The 19162-nt window shown below is 44.9% G+C and overlaps 1 protein-coding gene across 1 annotated transcript in view; it reads right to left on the bottom strand.

Annotated features, from left to right (window-relative positions):
- Chid1 (chitinase domain containing 1) overlaps positions 1-6020 on the bottom strand; it is a 37623-nt gene extending 31603 nt beyond the window's left edge. The window contains exon 1 of the mRNA XM_036170758.1: positions 5922-6020. The gene's annotated coding sequence lies outside the window, so the exon portion shown is untranslated. The remainder of the gene's footprint in view (positions 1-5921) is intronic.
- Positions 6021-19162: the final 13142 nt, after the last annotated feature.

The raw sequence follows: 19162 nt of genomic DNA on the forward strand, positions 1-19162 counted from the left end.
TCTGTGTAGCCCTGGCTGGCCTGGAACTCACTCTGTAGACCAGGCTGGCTTTGAGTTAGAGATCTGCCTCTGCCTCCTGAGTGCTGGGATTAAAGGCATGCACCACCACCAGCCAAAGAAATATTATAAATAAGAAAGTTGGGCTGGAGAGATGGCTCAGAGGTTAAGAGCACTGACTGCTCTTCCAGAGGTCCTGAGTTCAATTCCCAGCAACCACATGGTGGCTCACAACCATCTGTAATGAGACCTGGCACCCTCTTCTGTATACATAATGAATAAATAAATCTTTAAAAAAAAAAAAAAAGAAAAGAAAGTCAGGTGTGGTGACACATGTCTGTAACCAAGAACTTGGAGAGGTAGAGGCAGGAGGATCAGTTCAAGGCCAGGTATGGATGTGGAAGCCAGCCTGCTACCTGAAACTCTGTCTCAAAAATAAACAAGCAAACAAATAAACCAAAAAGACATCCCAGTAAACAATACCCCACTAAAAATCCAAAACCAAGTTTCAAATATAGAATTACTTAGGACTTCAGAAATGAAAGAAACAGACACAGATGAAACAGAAGATGGATTTCCACTAGTATGTGAAGGGTTACAGAGTGCTTCCTGGGAAAACAACTGATGCTTGGGCTAAGTGGGATTTCAGCTGGGAAAGGCCTTTTGAAGGACAATGTGGCCATAAATACTACACTGTCCACCATATGCTTCCTTCCTTTTACAAGTTCCACTTCAAGGATGTCCCCCACACAGGAACCAAGCTTAGGGACCCAGCACTTCTGATACTGGAACACAAACAAGCATGGAGGTGCCTAGGACGGTGATCAATGCAAAAACACCAAGAAACTGCATTTCTGCAACATAGTCTGTTGTCATTTGCTTGAGATAGGATCTTGCTAGGAACATTCCAGCTAGTCTCCAACTCAAGATCCTCCTGCTTCAGCCTCCATAGTGGCAGGACTACAGGCATATACCATCATCCTAGCACAACAGTCTTGTTTTTATGTGCATATGCTCACATAAGAAAGTATGTAAGGAGCAAAAGTAGAAGCTGATAGGGAACTAGTGATCATTTCCTGTCACTGAATTTTCATTAGTTTTAGGTCCTAGAAAATTCTGTATAAACATGGCCCATCTGGGCTGTCAGTCCTTCATGGGACTTCAAGACAAGGTGTGCAGAAGTATATCCATCCAGTTGCATGTCTCTGGCAACACACAGCTTACTAGACCAAGTGAAAGGGAGGGTTCTGTGGAGACTGTCCCAGCCCACTGCCCAAGAGATGAGCATACAGCTTTCCCCTGTGGTCAAGAGCACGTAAGGATACCAGAACCTAGGCTGAAAGGCTCCAGAAAAGGCAGCCAGGCAAGGTATGAGCCATTAACAGTACCTTAGACAGGCCCACCCCAGTGCCTGCCTGCCCATCCCCAGGACCTCCTGGGCTGGCTGCTTATTTCCCTTCTGCTTCCCTTTGCATTCACTTTCCTGAGGAAAGCCAGGATTGTGGCAGTAAGCCTCCAAGCTTTGGCACCCCCAGGACCCCAACCAACACACCTGTGTGGAACTATGACTAACACATGGTCTTTGAGTAAGGCAAACCAGGAAGATTCCATAACTAAAAGACTGGCAGACCACTAGAAAATCTAGACCAGAGGCTCTGAGGACTTAGGGAAGAACTATAGAGTATATAAAATAATACTGGATGTTGGAGCCTCTGGTAAAGGCATTGACTGCTCTAAAAGCTGGCTGTTCAGAGGGGTAAGATCCATGCCTCCCTCCCCCTGTTTCCCACCCCACCAGTTTCTCCTCTGTGACAAAATGAGAATTAAGAGGAAATAACTTTCTGTATCTCAGTTTACCCTGCTTCACTCTGTGGCTCACAGCTCTCTGGGGAATGGGAAGTCCTGACCACAGTATAGGCTTGGGACCAGTGGCCCAGAAAAACCCACAGCTTGCTTGGCCAATTTGAGACTGTGACTACCCTAGTTCCCAGGGATGTCTTTAGCCTCTACACCTACATAAGCAAGGCTTCTCTCCCTTGGGTGAAGAACTGGGTCACAGAAGGAAAGAAATAAGAAACCAGAGGTAAGTAGTCCAGGACTGAGAGTATGTCCAGGTTCCCTGTGATCTTGAGTTGCTACTAATATCTGTTGTCTAGATTTGCAACTGGGCCATTGTTCACCTAGTCAAAAGCCCCTCTGCCTACCACCTCCTTATCTGGACCTGTGACTTTATACCTACAGGAAGGAAGGGTGTAAAGAAGCCTAGCCTGGTGGCCCAGGCCTACAGCCCCACTACTTGGGACTTGAAGTACAAGAATCTAAAGTTTAAAGCATGTCTGTAGTACAGACTTCTAAGTTAGACCACTAAACCAGCCTAGATTACTTATAAAAACCCTTTCTCAAGATAAAAAGAGGAGGAAAAAGGGGTTGGGAATGTAGTTCAGTAATCTGGCATTTTTCTAGGATGCACGAGGCCCTACAGTCAACCTCAAATACTCACTTGCCAAAAATAAGGGAGATGGGATGTGCTGAAGAGATGGCTCGGCAACTCAAAGTATGCACTGTGCTTGCAGAGGACCTGAGTTAGGGTCCCAGCATCGACAGCAAGTGCTTACAACCTCCTATAATCACAGTTACAGGGGATCTGACACTCCATTCTGACTTCTGTAAACACCTGTACTCACATACTCACACACAGACACAAACATCTATGTGTACTTAAAAAACAAAAACCTTTTTAAAAAGGTGGGGATCTATCTGGACACATGGAAGAAGAAAACAGATCCATTAGTTTGTGTCTGGCAGCAAGGCAGAACCAAAATCAACACAATACTACTACCATGTACCTAACTGCTCATAAATGTGGGTCTCCAACTTTCTAAACTACCAGGGTGTGCATGGGTGAGGCATGTGTTAGGATACGAAGGGTGCCCAGTGCTATTGCACCTTCCATGGCTCCCAATGCCCACTGCTCTGATGACCATTAGGGAAAACCCTCCATCGTGTTCTTCATATAGCAGACTCCTAGGGTCTCACAGTATTCCCACATCAAAATGTGCATTGTCCCCAAGCATTAATGATGATCTTTTGGGCAAAACACTCTGCATGTAGCATGGAATGTTTTGAATTTGGCCTACTTGAGTTTTGGCTCCTGCTTTGTATCAAGCTAACAATGGAGAACATGCTATAGGTCCTGAAACTCTGGGGCTACAAATCCCATACCACTGGAAGGACTGTCTTAGTGAGGCTGAAAAAGAGTCACAACAGAAACTTGTAAATCTTCCTTAAGCAGACTCAAAACAAGAAATGCCAGGTGCTTCCTACAAAGAAATGAATTAATGTGTGCAAATTGTGTGTACATGTCTGTTGTGCGTGTGCAGAGTTAAAGAAGCTAAGCGGAGTCAACCCTACTTTGTAATGCACTGTTGACTTCAGTTCTCTTTTAAGAACTAGTTTTCAGGGGACTGGAGAGATGGCTCAGCGGTTAAGAGCACTGACTGCTCTTCCAGAGGACCTGGGTTTGATTCCCAGCACCTACATGGCTGCTTACAGCTCCAGTCCCGGGGGGATGCAATGCCCTCTTCTGGCCTCTTTGGGCACTGCATACACATGTGCATAGACATACATGCAGGCAAAACCCACACACATATAAAAATAAAGGGGGCAGGGCTGGAGAGATGGTTCAGTGGTTAAGAACATTGGTTACTCTTCCAGAGCATCTGGGTTCAATTCCCAGCACCTACATGGCAGCTCACAACCGTTTGTAACTTCAATTTCAAGGGATCTGACATCCTCACACAGACATACATACTAGCAAAACATGAATACACATAAAATAAAAATAAATATACCATTTTTTAAAATAAAAAAAAAAGAACTAGCTTTAGACTTTTAGACTGGGCATGGTGGGTCACATCTGTGACCTGATGCCAGCATTAGGAACATAGAAACAGAAAGATTAAGAATATAAGGTCTCAAGAAACAAAAGAATACAAGGTCAGTTGTACCTATGTAGTTGAGTTTGAGGCCAGGTTGGGCTATGAGACCCTATCTCAAAACAACAACAATAACAACAAAAGATGGCCTTTGGCTCTCACACTGATCTCCTGCTTTGGTATTGAAAGGCTTGAGGGATGATGACTGATGTGCCCTGAGTATCTGTCACCACCACCACCACCACCACCACCACCACCACCACCACCACCTATTATTAGCTTTTTAGTACCAGGGATTGAACTCACAGCTCCACATATACTAAGCAAATACTGTCCCACACTTTCATCCTTCTGAGTTCTTTTAATAGATTCACTACTCTTATAGCAAGTATAATGGTCATTGTACATTTTCACTTTTGAGAACAAATTTTGGAGCAAACTATTCATATGAGAAGGAAGGTGAGTGTATGGTTGGAAATGAAGGTGACGTAAGAAGCAGGATGATCACAACCCCAGGTGACATTTATTGACCACATGTTGCATGCCAAACTTGGTGAGTTACCCACAAGTTCTCTCCACAGCTTAGGAGTCGGGCATCAGTGTTATTCCCATTCACAGATGAGGAGACCAATGCAGGGGGCAGCCCACCAAGCCTTGGGCATGTGGCTACCACACCAGGACCAACTGCACAATGCAATGTAAACACGACTGCTATAAGATGGCTCATGTTCCAGCTCTGTCAGAGCACACTGTCTCTTGGACTCCCTGGGCTCCAGTCTAGAGACCAGTGGAAAGTCCTCTGGAAATTTTCCAACACAGAGTGTTCAAGGTTTGAGGATGTGCTGAGGGTAAGGCCTATCCTCACACACCCAGCAAACCTGAAGGAACCCTCCTACCTCAGGCTTGGCCTGCCAGCTACCATTCTGCCACAACTGAGCTCATGCCTCCACTGTGGCCCCACTAGCTTGTTTGCACACTCACATCATCTTCCACTCGTGACTCCACAAGTTATGCACACTAACTCACACATCTTAAAGTCTCTGACTTCGTTACCTTACTTACTGGCTCCTGTTTACGTTCCTTTATACATCACTCACCCATGCTTCTCTATACCCAACCACACTGGCACATACACTTACAGTCATTACTGCCGATGTTGACACACACTTCCCTGCTGCTTCTCCTCCTACCACCGTCCTTTTTTAGAGACAAGGTCTCACTGTGTAGTCCTACTGTCCTGGAACTCACTATGTAGACCAGGCTGGCTTAGAACTCACAGAGATCCACCTGCCTCTGCCTCCCAAAGGATTAAAGTCACGTGCCATCACTTCCGGCTCTCTCGATTCTACACAATGACTTGTGCGCTCTCATAGTCTCATATTACTATTTGCTCTGAAGCTCCCTCACATGAACACGCTTGCCCTCACACTTCTACACAAGAACAATGTCACATTCCCTTCCATACTTGCTCTCATCCTCTTTCACCCTCGCTCACACTAACACAGTTGCTCCTACCCGCCCCCCCTCATTCTCACCCCAATAAATTCATTCATCTTCACACCTGTTCTCATCCCACACATACTCTCATCCGTACACATTCTGGCCCTCACATCAGCTCACTTTCTCACATACTCTCACACTGACACACTTATTTTCTCACTGTCACATCTACTCATTCTCACACTAGCGCACACTCACCCTCACATGTGTTTATTCTCACACTAGTTCACATTCACCCTCACATCTGCTCCTTGTCACACTAGCTCACACTCTCATATCTGTTTATCCTCACACTAGTTCATCCTCAAACATCGTTCTCACCCTCACACACTCCCTCACACACTCCCTCACACTCACACTCGCTCTCATTCACGCGTTCTCCTTCCCGCTCACACTCTGCCCCTTCTGTCCGGGAGAGCCTCGCCGCCAAGAGCTCCGGCATCATGACGCGGAAGCAGAAGCAGTCCAAGAAGAAGCTGCCGGGCTCACCTTCATGTCAGGAGACCGGCCAGACCCATCAAGCACGGCCGGAAGACGATTCATTGAGCCGGAAGTCCCGCCCACAGACCGCCGCACGCTATCGCTGCGCCACGCCAGCTTCCTATATACCCTGCGCATGGCACGCTGGGATGAGGCGGGGCCAAGATGGCTGGTGGGCGGGGTTAGAGGTGGAGCCTCGTAGATGCGGGCCAGGCAGAAAGCGCTGGGTGGGGACAGTACCCGGAGTGCGGACCGGGTCCTGCGTGGCGGTGGATCTGTTTCCGCTCGTGCAGCCTGTCTTCTGATTGCTCAAAAACACGAGATCCTGGCAGGGCTCCTGGTGGTGTTGCTGCTCCGGGCTTGCTGACTGACTAGCTTAGTGCCCGAGCTGAAGTCTACATCACGTCCTCATATGCGACCACCGAGGCGTCCAGCCTCAGGGTCTTGGGAACCCAGCCCTGCCCAAGTCTGGGTAGCGCGGGTGACTGCGCGTGTGGTCAGTTCCGTGGTCTCCCAGGTGTGTCAGGACCGACCCTATTTCATGCACTACTTGCGCCAGGCCTTCCTTTGACCTTTCCCCCGCATGACGCCTGCTGCCACATTTCTGTCACCATCCTCAGGTCTCCAGCAGGGATACTGTGTGTCAGGCGATGTCTTGTCTCCGGATGGCCTTGCACAGCGAACATTTTACCTGTCTGAACCCCAGAGCTGTATCTGTCTTCGTTTTGGTGTTGCAAATTGTAGGAGCTAAAACCCACGGAGGCAGACAACACTCTCCCCACCCCCATATCAGCCTTAGCAAGAGGAGCAGCCCAGACACTTCTTCGAGTGGGCTGAATGCACACGTGACCAGCATTTTTATTTTTTCATCAAGCTGACTGGTCCCCACCCCCATCCCTTGCTGTTCCCAGCAGTTTCCTGCAGAAAACCACATTTGGCCTGTACACACCCAGTTAAACTCTCCACCCCACTCTACTAGGGCCTGTTCCAGAATTCGCAGTGAGGATGTTTCCCTATTCCTGCTGCTGCAGAGGTTTCTCACTGAGCTGAGCTTTGTGTTCTTCCTTCCTAATCACGTTTCCTCCTTTCTCTTCCCCATATTTTCTGCCAGCTGTCCCTCAAGTCTCTGTACAGGAGTGGGGCTGGGTGTGTGTGCTAAGGCATGCTGTGCATCAACATCTGCTTTCCTGGCATGCAGTTCAGAACCCTACTGTGAAGAAATGCCCAGAGTGGTGACTCCAAGTGGGGCAAAGCTGTGGAGAGAGTTCCAATAAGCTACATTGGATGTCCTGAGAATCGTGCAGTCCTAGCAACACTAATGAGACCAACGTTCTTTTTTATTTATCTGTTTGTTGTTTGTTTTTCGAGACAGTTTCTCTGTGTAGCCCTGGCTGTCCTGGAACTCACCAGACTGACCTCAAACTCACAGAGATCTCCCCGCCTCTGCCTCCAAGTGGGATTAAAGGCTTGCATCACCACTGCTCAGCTGAGACTAATGTTTTAAGCCAGCAAAAGCATTTGGACTCCTGAGGATCCAATTGAGATCAGAGGTCTCTGAGCTAAAAACTTGCAAAGTCCACTAAGGATTTGATTCCTGATCTGTGTTGCTAAGAACAGAGCCCAAGACCATCCCCACTGCAGGGCTCCATTGAGTAGATGTTCAGGAGCCTGTAGAGATGCTAGCAGAAAAAAAAAATCTGTTCCCCTCACAATCAAGATACAAGATCCCCCCTGGTGTGTGTGTGTGGCAGGGGAGGCTTTTCTCCCTCCGTGGTGTTGGGATTGAACTCAGGGCCAAACACCCACTAGGCAACTGCTCTACCACTGAGCTACAACTCCTGCCCAAAACTTATTTCAAGTAGCTACTCACCTTTTAATCACACGAGAATTACAAAAGGATGGATAGAAAGTCTTAAGAATCAGAACCGGGGCTGGAGAGATGGCTCAGAGGTTAAGAGCACCGACTGCTCTTCCAGAGGTCCTGAGTTCAATTCCCAGCAACCACATGGTGGCCCACAACCATCTGTAATGTACACAATAAATAAGTAAATTAAAAAAAAAAAAAAAAAAAAAAGAATCAGAACTGCAGCAGCACTTTTGTATTAATGAATCCATTCCATCTTTATGTTTTTGGAATATTTAAGGTAACTTTCCTGCATCTATTTTTTTTATTTGAAAAAGATGCCATCCTTTTACATTTATTTATTTGGTGTGTGTGTGTATGTGCGTGCGTGTGTGTGTGTGTGTGTGTGTGTGTGTGTGTGTGTGCAGCATGCAACAGCAGGAGGTATGAGGACTTTCTCCTTCCCCCATGTGGTTTCTGGGGATCAAGCTCAGGTTGTCAGGTTTCCAGTCAAGTGTCTTTACTCACTAAACCAGCTCCTTGGCCCAAGGAATTGATTTTTTTTTTTTTTTAAATTCAAGTTCTTGAGATTCCTGAGATCTTGTTGCTCATTTAAAGAAAATACAAAGAAAGAAAGAAAGAAAGAAAGAAAGAGAGAGAAAGAAAGAAAGAGAGAGAGAAAAAGAAAGAAAAAAAGAAAGAAAGAAAGAAAGAAAGAAAGGAAGGAAGGAAGGAAGGAAGAAAGGAAGGAAGGAAAGGAAAAAGAATGTTTATTCTTGAAGTCTTGATCAGATGTGGTGGCACACACCTCCGGAATATCAGCACTTAAGGGCTGGTACAAGAGGATTACCCACAAGTGCAAGACAAGCCTGGGTTATTTACCAATATACACATACACATACATACATGTTCATTTTAAAATGTCGAAAATTCTTATTTATATTTAGCTGTGTTTGAAGTGGAACAGGTTGATGATGCGAAGGCATCTAAACAGTAACTAAAAAGGCAGGCACAATGGCTCATAACTGAAATCTGATATTCAATGACTTCAAAGCCAGCCTGGGCTAAAGGGGACCCTGCCTATTAATAAGAAAACAAGCTAAATTCTAATTATTAAACTTTAATGTAAATCTGAGTATGATTCCCCTGCTTTTACTCCGGCACTTTCTCAACCTTTGCTACCACAGCCATGTTGGCATGTTCTGACCAAGGTTCAAGCTCTGACTCTAAGCTGTGGGCCCCAGGCTAGTGTTCTGAGGCTATTTAGCTTGTACCACAGTCTGTCCTCAGTTGTCACTGGAAAGCAGACAAGAGCAGGGGTAGTTGCTGTTCATCCAGTGGCCTTCTGCTGCCAATGAGATCCCAGCTTTTGTTCTGGGAACACACCACCCTCATGCACATGATCAGTTAAGGATCTTTAGCTTAAGGCTATTTCATGCGGACAAGCTAAGAGGTGTCCCTGAGTTACTACAAGAAACTCAGCATGTGATTGTCCCCTCAACAGTCCCCTAGAGTCCTAGTCTTCAAGGTGGCTCTGTGCCACACTTCTCATTTGCCAAGTCAGCACCAACAAGGCCCTGCCTGACAGTGAAGACCCATGTCTCTGTTTTAACCAAAGGTTTGGCCTGGGTCATCTGGAGTTGTCTGTTTTATGCCATTCCTGGATTAGACACCCCAGTGCGAAGGGTAGAAGTCCAGAAAGATGGATGGATGCACCCAGCAGTCCCTGCTGCAGATCCCTCCCCCATTGTGGATAGAGACATCCTTTCTCAGTACTGGAATAAGCAATTCCAGGAAAGAAGGAAGAAGGAAGCTTCTGGAAAGAGCTCCAGGGCCAGCACAGCAAATTGTTTGTGTCCCACAGGCTGGCCTGGCTAACCTTGGCCATGATGGTTGCTGTGTATAAGTGTCTGGTCAGCAGCTGGGCAGCCATCTGTGATGGCATGTAGCCCTATACCTACAGAATTTGGACTTTGCAAAGAGCTGGTGCCTCAAGGTATCTGCAGGGGATTTTTTTTATGCTCCTTAATATTCTGAAATTAACCTAAAACCCAAGACTAAAGTGGTTGGGTAGGTGGCAATGATAGGCAAAGAGGCATTACTTCTTACTGGATGATTATGTGGAATGGTGCCCTCTCCTCAAAACACTGTGCAAGTCCTAACTTCTACTACTTTTCAGTGTGACCTTATTTGTCAATAAGAACCATACACATATAATTAAATTAAGAATCTTGGATTAAGGATTAGGGTAGACCCTAAATCCAGTGATGTGAGGAGAGGCTGTCCTTATAAGAGGATGAGAGGGAGATTTGAGGTAGACATAGGTAGGAAAGTCCTGTGAGGGTGAGGACAGGACACAGTAACACAGCTCCAAAGCCAGGAATGCCCAGCAGCTAGCTGCAGCTGCCTCAAGGCCTACAGAAGAACCCCACCTGGATGCTAGCTTTATGTTGGACTTGTGGCCTCCAGAACTGTGAGAAATAAACTCCTGTTGTTTATAAGCAGCCTATCTTAGTTACTTTTTATTGCTGTGATGAAACACCATGGCCAAGACAGATTATATAAAGTGTTTCATTTAGCAACACAAGAAAGAAAGTGTTTCATTTAGATGATGATTTCAGAGGGGTAGAGTCCACAACAGCAGAGTGAAGGAGCAGCTGAGTGCTCACAGCTTGATACACAACCACGAGGCAGAGAGAGAGTGAGCACTGGGACTCATACAAGGTTTTAAAGACCTCAAAGCCTTCCCCCAGTGACATACCTCCTCCAACAAGACCATACCTTCTATCCTTTCCAAATAGTTCTATATAATTGAACTTTCCTTTGAACTGTCAGCTCACAAATAACGACATTGAGACTTATTATTAATTATGAAAGCTTGGCCTTTCACATAGGCTTGTCCCACTAGCTTTTAATCATTCATTCATTTATTTATTTATTTATTTATTTATTTATTTATTTATTTATTTATTTATTTAGGGTTTTTTGAGACAAGGTTTCTCCGTGTAGTTTTGATGCCTGTCCTGGATCGTGCTCTGTAGACCAGGCTGGTCTTGAACTCACTGAGATCTGCCTGGCTCTGCCTCCCAAGCTGTGATTAAAGGTGTGTGCCACCACTACCACCAGGCTCCACTAGCTCTTATAACTTAAATTAACCTGTTTCTATTAATCTGTGCTATGTTAGGTGTCTTCTTACCTCTCCTTAGTTCTGTATGTTCAACTCCCTCCTTGTCTTACTGGCATCTCTGCCTCTCTTCTTCCCAGAGCCCTCTCTCCCTGGAAGTCCCGCCTATTCTCTCCTGCCTAGCTATTGGCCATTCAGCTCTTTATTAAACCAATCAGAGGTACCTTAGGCAGAGACACATCTTTACAGTGTACAAAAAGATTATCCCACAATAGTTCTATCAACTGAGGAACAAGTATTCAAATGTATATGCCTAAGGGAAGCATCTTCATTCAAACCACCATAGTCCACACCCTGTCCCCATAGTCTTTCCCAGTCTCAACACCATTTTAATGTCCAAAGTCCAAATCTCTTTTAACATTGAAGGAAATATCTTCACTGTAGCCCTATGTAAAACCAAAATGCAGGTTGGAGATTTAGCTCAGTGGTAGAGCACTTGCCTAGCAAGTGCAAGGCCCTGGGTTCGGTCGTCAGCTCTGAAAAAAAAAAAAAGAAAGAAAAAAGAAAACCAAAATGCAAATTATGTACTTCCAACTTACTGTGGCACAGACTATACATTACCATTCCAAAAGAAAGGAATTGATGTCTAATGAGGAAATCCTGGACCTAAGTAAGACCAAACCTAGCAAGGCTGTAGCTCCATGTTCAATGTCAAAGGCTTTGATGACTTTGCCTTTTGTTTGTTTGTTTGTTTGTTTTTCAAGACAGGGTTTCTCTGTGTAGCTTTGCACCTTTCCTGGAACTCACTCTGTAGACCAGGCTGGCCTCGAACTCACAGAGATCTGCCTGGCTCTGCCTCCTGAGTGCTGGGATTAAAGGCGTGTGCCACCACTGCCCGGCAACTCTGCCTTTCTAGTTTAGCTCTCTGCAAGACACATTTCTCTTTCCAGCTGGTTCTATTCCTTTTGTACAGCTCTACTTGGCAGATACACCACAACTCTGGCAACTTCTAACATGCTGGATTTACAACACAATCTAGGCTTCACTTTTATAGCTTCACACAATGGGCTTTTGGGGCCTCCATGCAGGACTCCCCTGCCATCCACCTGGCCTCAGTGGCTCTCCTTAACTTTGAAGGAGGACTCTACAACACCTTTACTCATGTATCCTTTGTGACTCTAAAGCTGGAACCACTTAGAAGACTCTGCCAATTGATAACCAATTTGGAATGAACTCTGGACTCCTTAAATCATATTGTAACAGCTTTGATTTGTTGTTGTTTAGGAACATAAATTTCCTATGTCCTTTTCCTTTCACCAGTGGCAGGATTCTCTGGGTAGGGTCTTGCCCTGAGATCACCATTCTCTCTGTTCCATTATGGGTCAGGGCACTCTTTGATCTCTTTATCTCTTTCACACAAACCTTAGTTTCAACATTAAATTTCCTGGTGCTATTTTTTTCTCTTCAAATTGTACATTTTGTATTTCTTTTTACCTCATTTGCTCCTTTCATGATAGAACTGCATAAGAGGGATTACTAGTAACCATGCAACAGAGTCAATACTAGATTGTCTTGAAATCTCCTTCAAAGAAATTAGCCCATTACTTTTTAAATTTAGCTTCAGGCAAATTATTAGAACAATGGGAAAAGGCAGCTACATTTTTGGCCAAAGTATCACAAGAATGTCTCTTGCCCCGTTGCTAAGACTGTTCTCTGAAACCTTTCCAACTGAGCCTCCACAGTTTACATTAGCTCTCAGCACTGCTGTCTTCCAAGCCTAATAGGATAGCCCATTAAGATCTACTTACAAAAGCTAGGTAGTGGTGGTGCACGTCTTTAATCCCAGCACTCAGGAGGCAGAGGCAGGTAGACCTCTGAGTTTGAAGCCACCCTGTTTTACAGAGTGAGTTCCAGGACAGCCAGGGCTACACAGAGAAACCTTGTCTCAAACAAACAAACAAACAATGATCTTCTTACAGTATTCAACTGCTTTTCTAATCCAAAATCCAAAAGTCTTCCAAATTCCTCAAAAAAAAAAAAAAAAAAAACCCAACAAAACAACAACAACAACAACAACAAATCCACAAAACAAACAACCACAACAACAAAACCCTCACATGGTCAGGTCTGTCACAACAATACTCCACTCCTGGTATCAACTTCTGTCTAGTTAACTTTTCTATTGTTGTGATAAAATACTGTTAGAGGCAGCTTACAAAATAAAGTTTTTTATTTGACCTACAGTTTCAGAGGGTTAGAGTCCATGATGGTGGGGCAAAGGAGCAACTGTGAGTTTATGTCTTGATTCACAACTATGAGGCAGAGAGAGAGAGCACTGGGAATCTCACAAGTCTTTTCAAACCTCAAAGCTCACTCCCAATGAAGAACTTCCTTCAACAAAGCCACAGCTCCTAAATCCTTCCTGAAGGGTTCCATCAACTGGGGACCAGGTATTCAAACATATGAGCCTATGAGGCCATTCTCATTCACACCACCACACATCCAATTTGATGATAACATCTCAACAGCTCCAGGAAAATCATTCAGTGGTGTTGAAAGGCACAAAGCACTATTTCCAGTGTCCTGGGCTTCTGTTGTTATTATTGTTATTTTTTTTTTAATGTGTGAACTTGACACAAGCTAGAGTTATTTGAGAAGGAACCACAATTAAGAAAACACCTCTGACCTATAGGTAAGCCCATGGGGCATTTTCTTAATTAGTGATTGATCTGGGAAGGTCCAGCCCATTGTGGATGATGCCACTCCTGCCCTGGGCAAGTGGTTCTGGGGTATGTAAAAACACAGGCTAAGCAAGCCATGAGGAGCAAGCCAGTAGGCAGCATTCTTTCATTTCCTTTGCTTCAGTTTTTGCCTCCAGATTCATGCTTTGAGTTCCTCCCCTGACTTCCTTTCATGATTACCTATAAACTGTAAGATGAAACATACCATTTACTCCCCAAGTTGCTTTTGAACATGGTGTTTTTATCACAGCAATAGAAACCCTAACAAACTCTGGCATGGTGGCATTAATCCTAGTACTTGGGAGGCAGAGGCAGATGGGTCTTTGTGAGTTTGAGGCCAGCCTGATCTACAAAATGAGTTCTAGGACAGCTAGAGCTACATAAAAGAGACCCTGTCTCAAGAAAGAAAGAAAGAAAGAAAGAAAGAAAGAAAGAAAGAAAGAAAGAAAGAAAGAAAAGAAGGAAGAAAGAAAGAAAGAGAGACAGAGAGAGAAAGAAAGAAAGGAAGAAAGAAAGAAGGAAAGAAAGAAAGACCTAGATACCTAGTCAGCATGCTCTTTCTATAAGTTCTTTTTTTCAAATCAATCTTAAAATGACAGTATCATCTATTAGCTCACCCTGACTTGGCCCCCAGAGGAAGAAGCCAGGGTTAAGAGAGAGATATAGGGGCCTGCCTTTCAGTTCAAGGGGACTATTTCTAGACAGGTTTCTCAGGGATCCTGCAGGACTGGGTTTGTGATCTGTGGAAATGAGGAAGTCTAGAGGGTCTCTCTGTCTTGTCTTGTTTCATCTCTGTCTCTGTTAGTATCTCTGTTTCTCTGTATCTCTTTCAACAAAGTGGGAGTCCATTAAGAAAAGGTCTTAACCATACTGATTCACAAACACCTAGTGCTTTGGAGATAGAAACAGAAGAATCAGGAGTGCAAGTTCAGTCTACCCCAGACAGGAGATTACCATAAGTTTGAGACTAGCCTGAGCTACATAGTGAGTTCTAGGGCAATCAGGGACGTAAAATAAGACCTTGTTTCAAAAACCCAAGCAACCTAGGGGCTGGAGGACCGGCTCAGTGGTCAAGACAACTGGCTGCCCACTCTTTCAGAGGACCTGGGGATCCTCTGCTCTCTTCAGACTTCCAAGGGCACTGCATGCATATTGTGCACAGACTTACATGCAGACAAAACACCATATACATAAATAAAAATAAATAATATGTTTTTTAAAAAAGTTAAGGAGGTTTGGTTAGATGGTTCTATAGGTAAATGCACTTGCTGCCAAGCCTTGTTTAATCCCCAACACCACATGGTAGAAGGAGAGAACTGGCCTCCACACATGTGCTGTGGCACTCCCACAAACTTGCCCCACCACACAAAACAATTAGTCAACTAAATGTTAAAAACTAACAAGCAAACCTTAAAATACTAAGTTTCAAGGAGGGGGCTAGGAGAGAGGTTAGAAACTCAAACCATGTCTCCAAATATGCACACATCACCTCTATTATGGCTTGAATTGTATCTTTAACAACTCCTGTGTTGAAGTCCCGACTGAGTACTTCAGAATGAATAGACAGGATTAGGTTAGGTGAAATTATTTCAGATGAAGCCACTAGGGAAAGATGGTTCCTAATTATATATGGTAGAATTAAGATTTATTTGTTTCATGTATGTGTACTGTGGGATGTCTTTCTGTATGCTGTGAATATATACTGTTCCCATTGGTTAATAAATAAAGTTGTTTTGGCCTATGGCAAGAAAGCTTACAGCCAGGTGGGAAATCCAAGTGGAGGGACAGAAAAAAGGGGGGGGGGGGGAGAGAGAGAGAGAGAGAGAGAGAGAAAGAGAGAGCCACGTAAGCCACTACCAAAGGAGCAGCAAGATGCCAGCAGACAGGTAATGCCACAGCTATGTGGCAACTTATAGATTAATAAAAATGGGTTAAGTTATAAGAGCTAGCTAGTGCTGGGTGGTGGCGGCGGCAGAGGTGGTGCACGCCTTTAATCCCAGCACTCAGGAGGCAGAGGCAGGCGTATCTTTGTGAGTTCGAGGCCAGCCTGGTCTACCAAGTGAGATCCAGGAAAGGTGCAAAGCTACACAGAGAAACCCTGTCTTGGGGTGGGGGGTGGAGAAAGCTAGCTAGCAAGAAGCCTGCCATAGGCCATACAACTGGTTATTAATATAAGTCTCTGAATGATTATTTTATAAGTGGCTGTGGGACATCAGCGCCAGGTGGGACACAAGAAAACTTCTGGCTACATTCTGGCACCCAATGTGGGGCAAACTTCAAAGGCCTGGGTGGCCTCCACCCTCAGCCTCCATGACCGCTGTAGCACACTTCTTCCCATGCTCCCCTGCCTCTTTTACAATGTTTTGAAAACTAAGACTCTTATGGATGGTGACGCATGCCTGCTTCTGGCATCTCCTATTTACTTCAAAGAGGAAGACGGACATTGAAGACGCTCCATATGGAGTTATCTTCTTGGCAAAACTGGCCATTTGGGCAAAAAACTACTCGCGCCTGGACTGTTTGATAATATGTTGTATAAACTGGACATGCAGGACCCATAAGAAAAAGAGGGGACAGAGAGAGAGATACTAGCCACTGCCAAAGGAGCAGCAAGATGCCAGCAGACTGGTAATGCCCTGGCTACATAGCAACTTATTGATTAATAGAAATGGGTTAAGTTATAAGAGCTAGCTATCAAGAAGCCTGCCATAGACCATACAATTGGTAATTAACATAAGCTTCTAAATGATTATTTTATAAGCAGCTGAAGGACCTCAGGGCCACGTGGGACACAAGAAAACTTCTGGCTACATATGTGAGTGCTTTCCTGAATGTATGTATGTATACCACATGCATGCTTGGTGCCTGTGGAGGCCAGAAGAGGGTGTCAGGTCCCCTGGAACTGGAGCTATGATGACTTTTGAGCTGCCACGTGGGTGTTGGGAACTAAATCCTGATTCTTTGCAAGAACAGTACATGCTCTTAACCACTGAGCCACCTCACTGGTCCTGGTAGAATTCTTAGAAGAAGAGGGAATGGGACACACAAACCAACAGAACACCACCATGTGAAGACTCACAGAAAAGATGCTACCTACAAGCCAAAGAGAAAGGCCTTGGGAGGAGCCAGTTCTTGATCTTGGAATTTTAACAGTGTAAAAGAACTCCAGTACTTGCTATATTCAATCTAGCCCACTATGGCACTAGTTACAGAAGGTGCAAGAAATGAATACCATCCTTCATGCTCTGTTCTCACCTGGCAATGTTTAGATACAGAGAAGGCTGGAAAATTTATTCTGGGTGGCTATATGTCCACTTAGGGTTAGGCTCAGGAGTTCACCTAGTGTAAAAGGAGCAAGAGTTAGTGTGAGCAATCAGCTGCAATCTCTACCACTGGCATACAAGTTTTCCCAGGACTACTTCCTGCTCAGCAGGTCCTCTGTGTAATGGCTGTGGGATGATGTAATGAACAAAAGTCTCATAAACTCAACTCTGCAGAGAGGTCTCAGGAGGAGTTCTTTTGTGGCTCTGTGGGGGCTTTTCTTTCATATATAATATTATAATATATTAAATATAATATATTAAAAATATATATATTTTGCTGCTGGTGGTTGCTCATGCCTTTAATCCCAGGACTTGGGAGGCAGAGGCAAGTGGATCTCTGAGCTCAAGACTTGCCTGACTACAAAGTGAGTTCTAGGACAGTCGGGGCTATGAAGAGAAACCCTGTCTTGGAAAACAAAACAATTTATTGCTGGTAGGTGGTGTCATAAGCTTGTATTTGGGAGGCAGAGGCAGGTGGATGCTGTGAATATATACTGTTCCCATTGGTTAGTAAGTAAAGCTGTTTTGGCCTATGGCAAGAAAGCTTACAGCCAGGTGGGAAATCCCACTGTGAGTTGGAGGCCAGCCTGGTCTACAAAGCAGGTTCCAGAACAGCCAGAGCTGTTATACAGAGAAACCCTGCCACAAACAAACAAACAAACAAACAAACAAACAAACAAACAATTTACGTGTGTGTGTGTGTGTGTGTGTGTGTGTGTGTGTGTGTGTGTGTGTGTGTGTCTGTGTGTCTGTGTCTGGGCATGCAGGTGCCCTCAGAGGCCAGAAAAGGGTGTCAGATCCCCCAGAGCTGTTGTGAGCCTACTGACGTGGGCACTGCCAATCTAATGGGTTCCTTGTAAGAGGAGCAAGCACCTTCAACTGCTGAGCCATCTCTCCAGCTTTCCTGTCCTTCCTTATTTTCCTCTTCTTTTTCAAAAAATTATTTTACATGTATGGTTATTTTGCCTCTGTGTAATGTCTGTGGACCATATGCATGCCTGGTGCCCACAGAGGCCAGTAGAGGGCATTGGATTCCCTGGAATTAGAGTTACACATGTTATAAGCCACCTCATGAGTGCTAAGAATTGATCCTGGGTCTTTGGAGGTGCAACAGGTACTCCTAACCACTGAGACATCTCTCTAGCCCTCCTGAAGATCTTACACTGTAGCCCATGATAGCCTGAAATTCACTAGGTATCCAGACAACTTTGAATCTGTGACAGTCCTCCTGCCTTATACTCTTGATTGCTGGGAGTGCAGACTTAAACCACCAAGCCCAGTGACCTATATAGTGTTAAGGATGGACTGAGAACCTCATGTACGATATGCGAACCTCCAGCTCTATCTGTGCCTTTTCTACTACCTGAGACTGACAGATGAAACAACTACCCAGAAGCCAGAGACAAGTGATGTGTGTTGGGGGACACAGAGGCCTCTGCCAGCCCTGCAGTGTGGACCAGTGGACGTTCCATAAGGGAACAATAACCTTCTTCTTTAAGGTACTATATCTGAAGTCCCTTGTTAATCAGCTTGGCCTCTGTCCTCATGCATCTGAGAAAACAAAGGACTTTTAGCCAGGTCAACAGCTGTGAGTGTGGGCCTGAGCTGATGGGATTTGTTGCAGGAGGAGAAAAATGTTTCCTTTGGAGTCCTCAGAATTCAGAGATCTGCCTGCCTCTTGTCTCCCCAGAAAGAATTTTAACAGTGTAACCTATATGTAACTTATATAATGTCCCTGCTGAGAGTGGGGCAGCCTGAGCATAACCTCAAGAAGAGCTGCCTTGCCCCTGGAGAGGGCACTAATTTGTCTCATGGATGGATTTATGCTTGTGTGCTATTACATCTGTTCTCTAAACTGTAAGACTGAGGGACTGGAGATGTAGGCCAGCCAGAGAAGGGCTTGTTTTCAGAACCTGAATGATACAGGTACCTAAGCAAAACGTTGGCCATGCTGGCATGCCTGTATACTCAGCATTGAGGAGGCAGAGACGGGAAGATGGCTAGGCTTACTAGCCTGTCTGTCTAGCCTAATTAATGAGCTCCGGACCATTACCAGACTCTGTCTCAAAGAAGGTGGATGGCATCGCTGAGGATGGTACCCAAGGTTTTCCTTTGATCTCCACATGCATGTGCACATAGACAGACAGACAGACAGACACACACACACATACACACACACACAGCATACACACATACATAAGTAAAAAATTATAAGAATA

This window comes from Onychomys torridus, chromosome 1 (genome assembly GCF_903995425.1).
Source record: "Onychomys torridus chromosome 1, mOncTor1.1, whole genome shotgun sequence".
Lineage (NCBI taxonomy): Eukaryota > Metazoa > Chordata > Mammalia > Rodentia > Cricetidae > Onychomys > Onychomys torridus.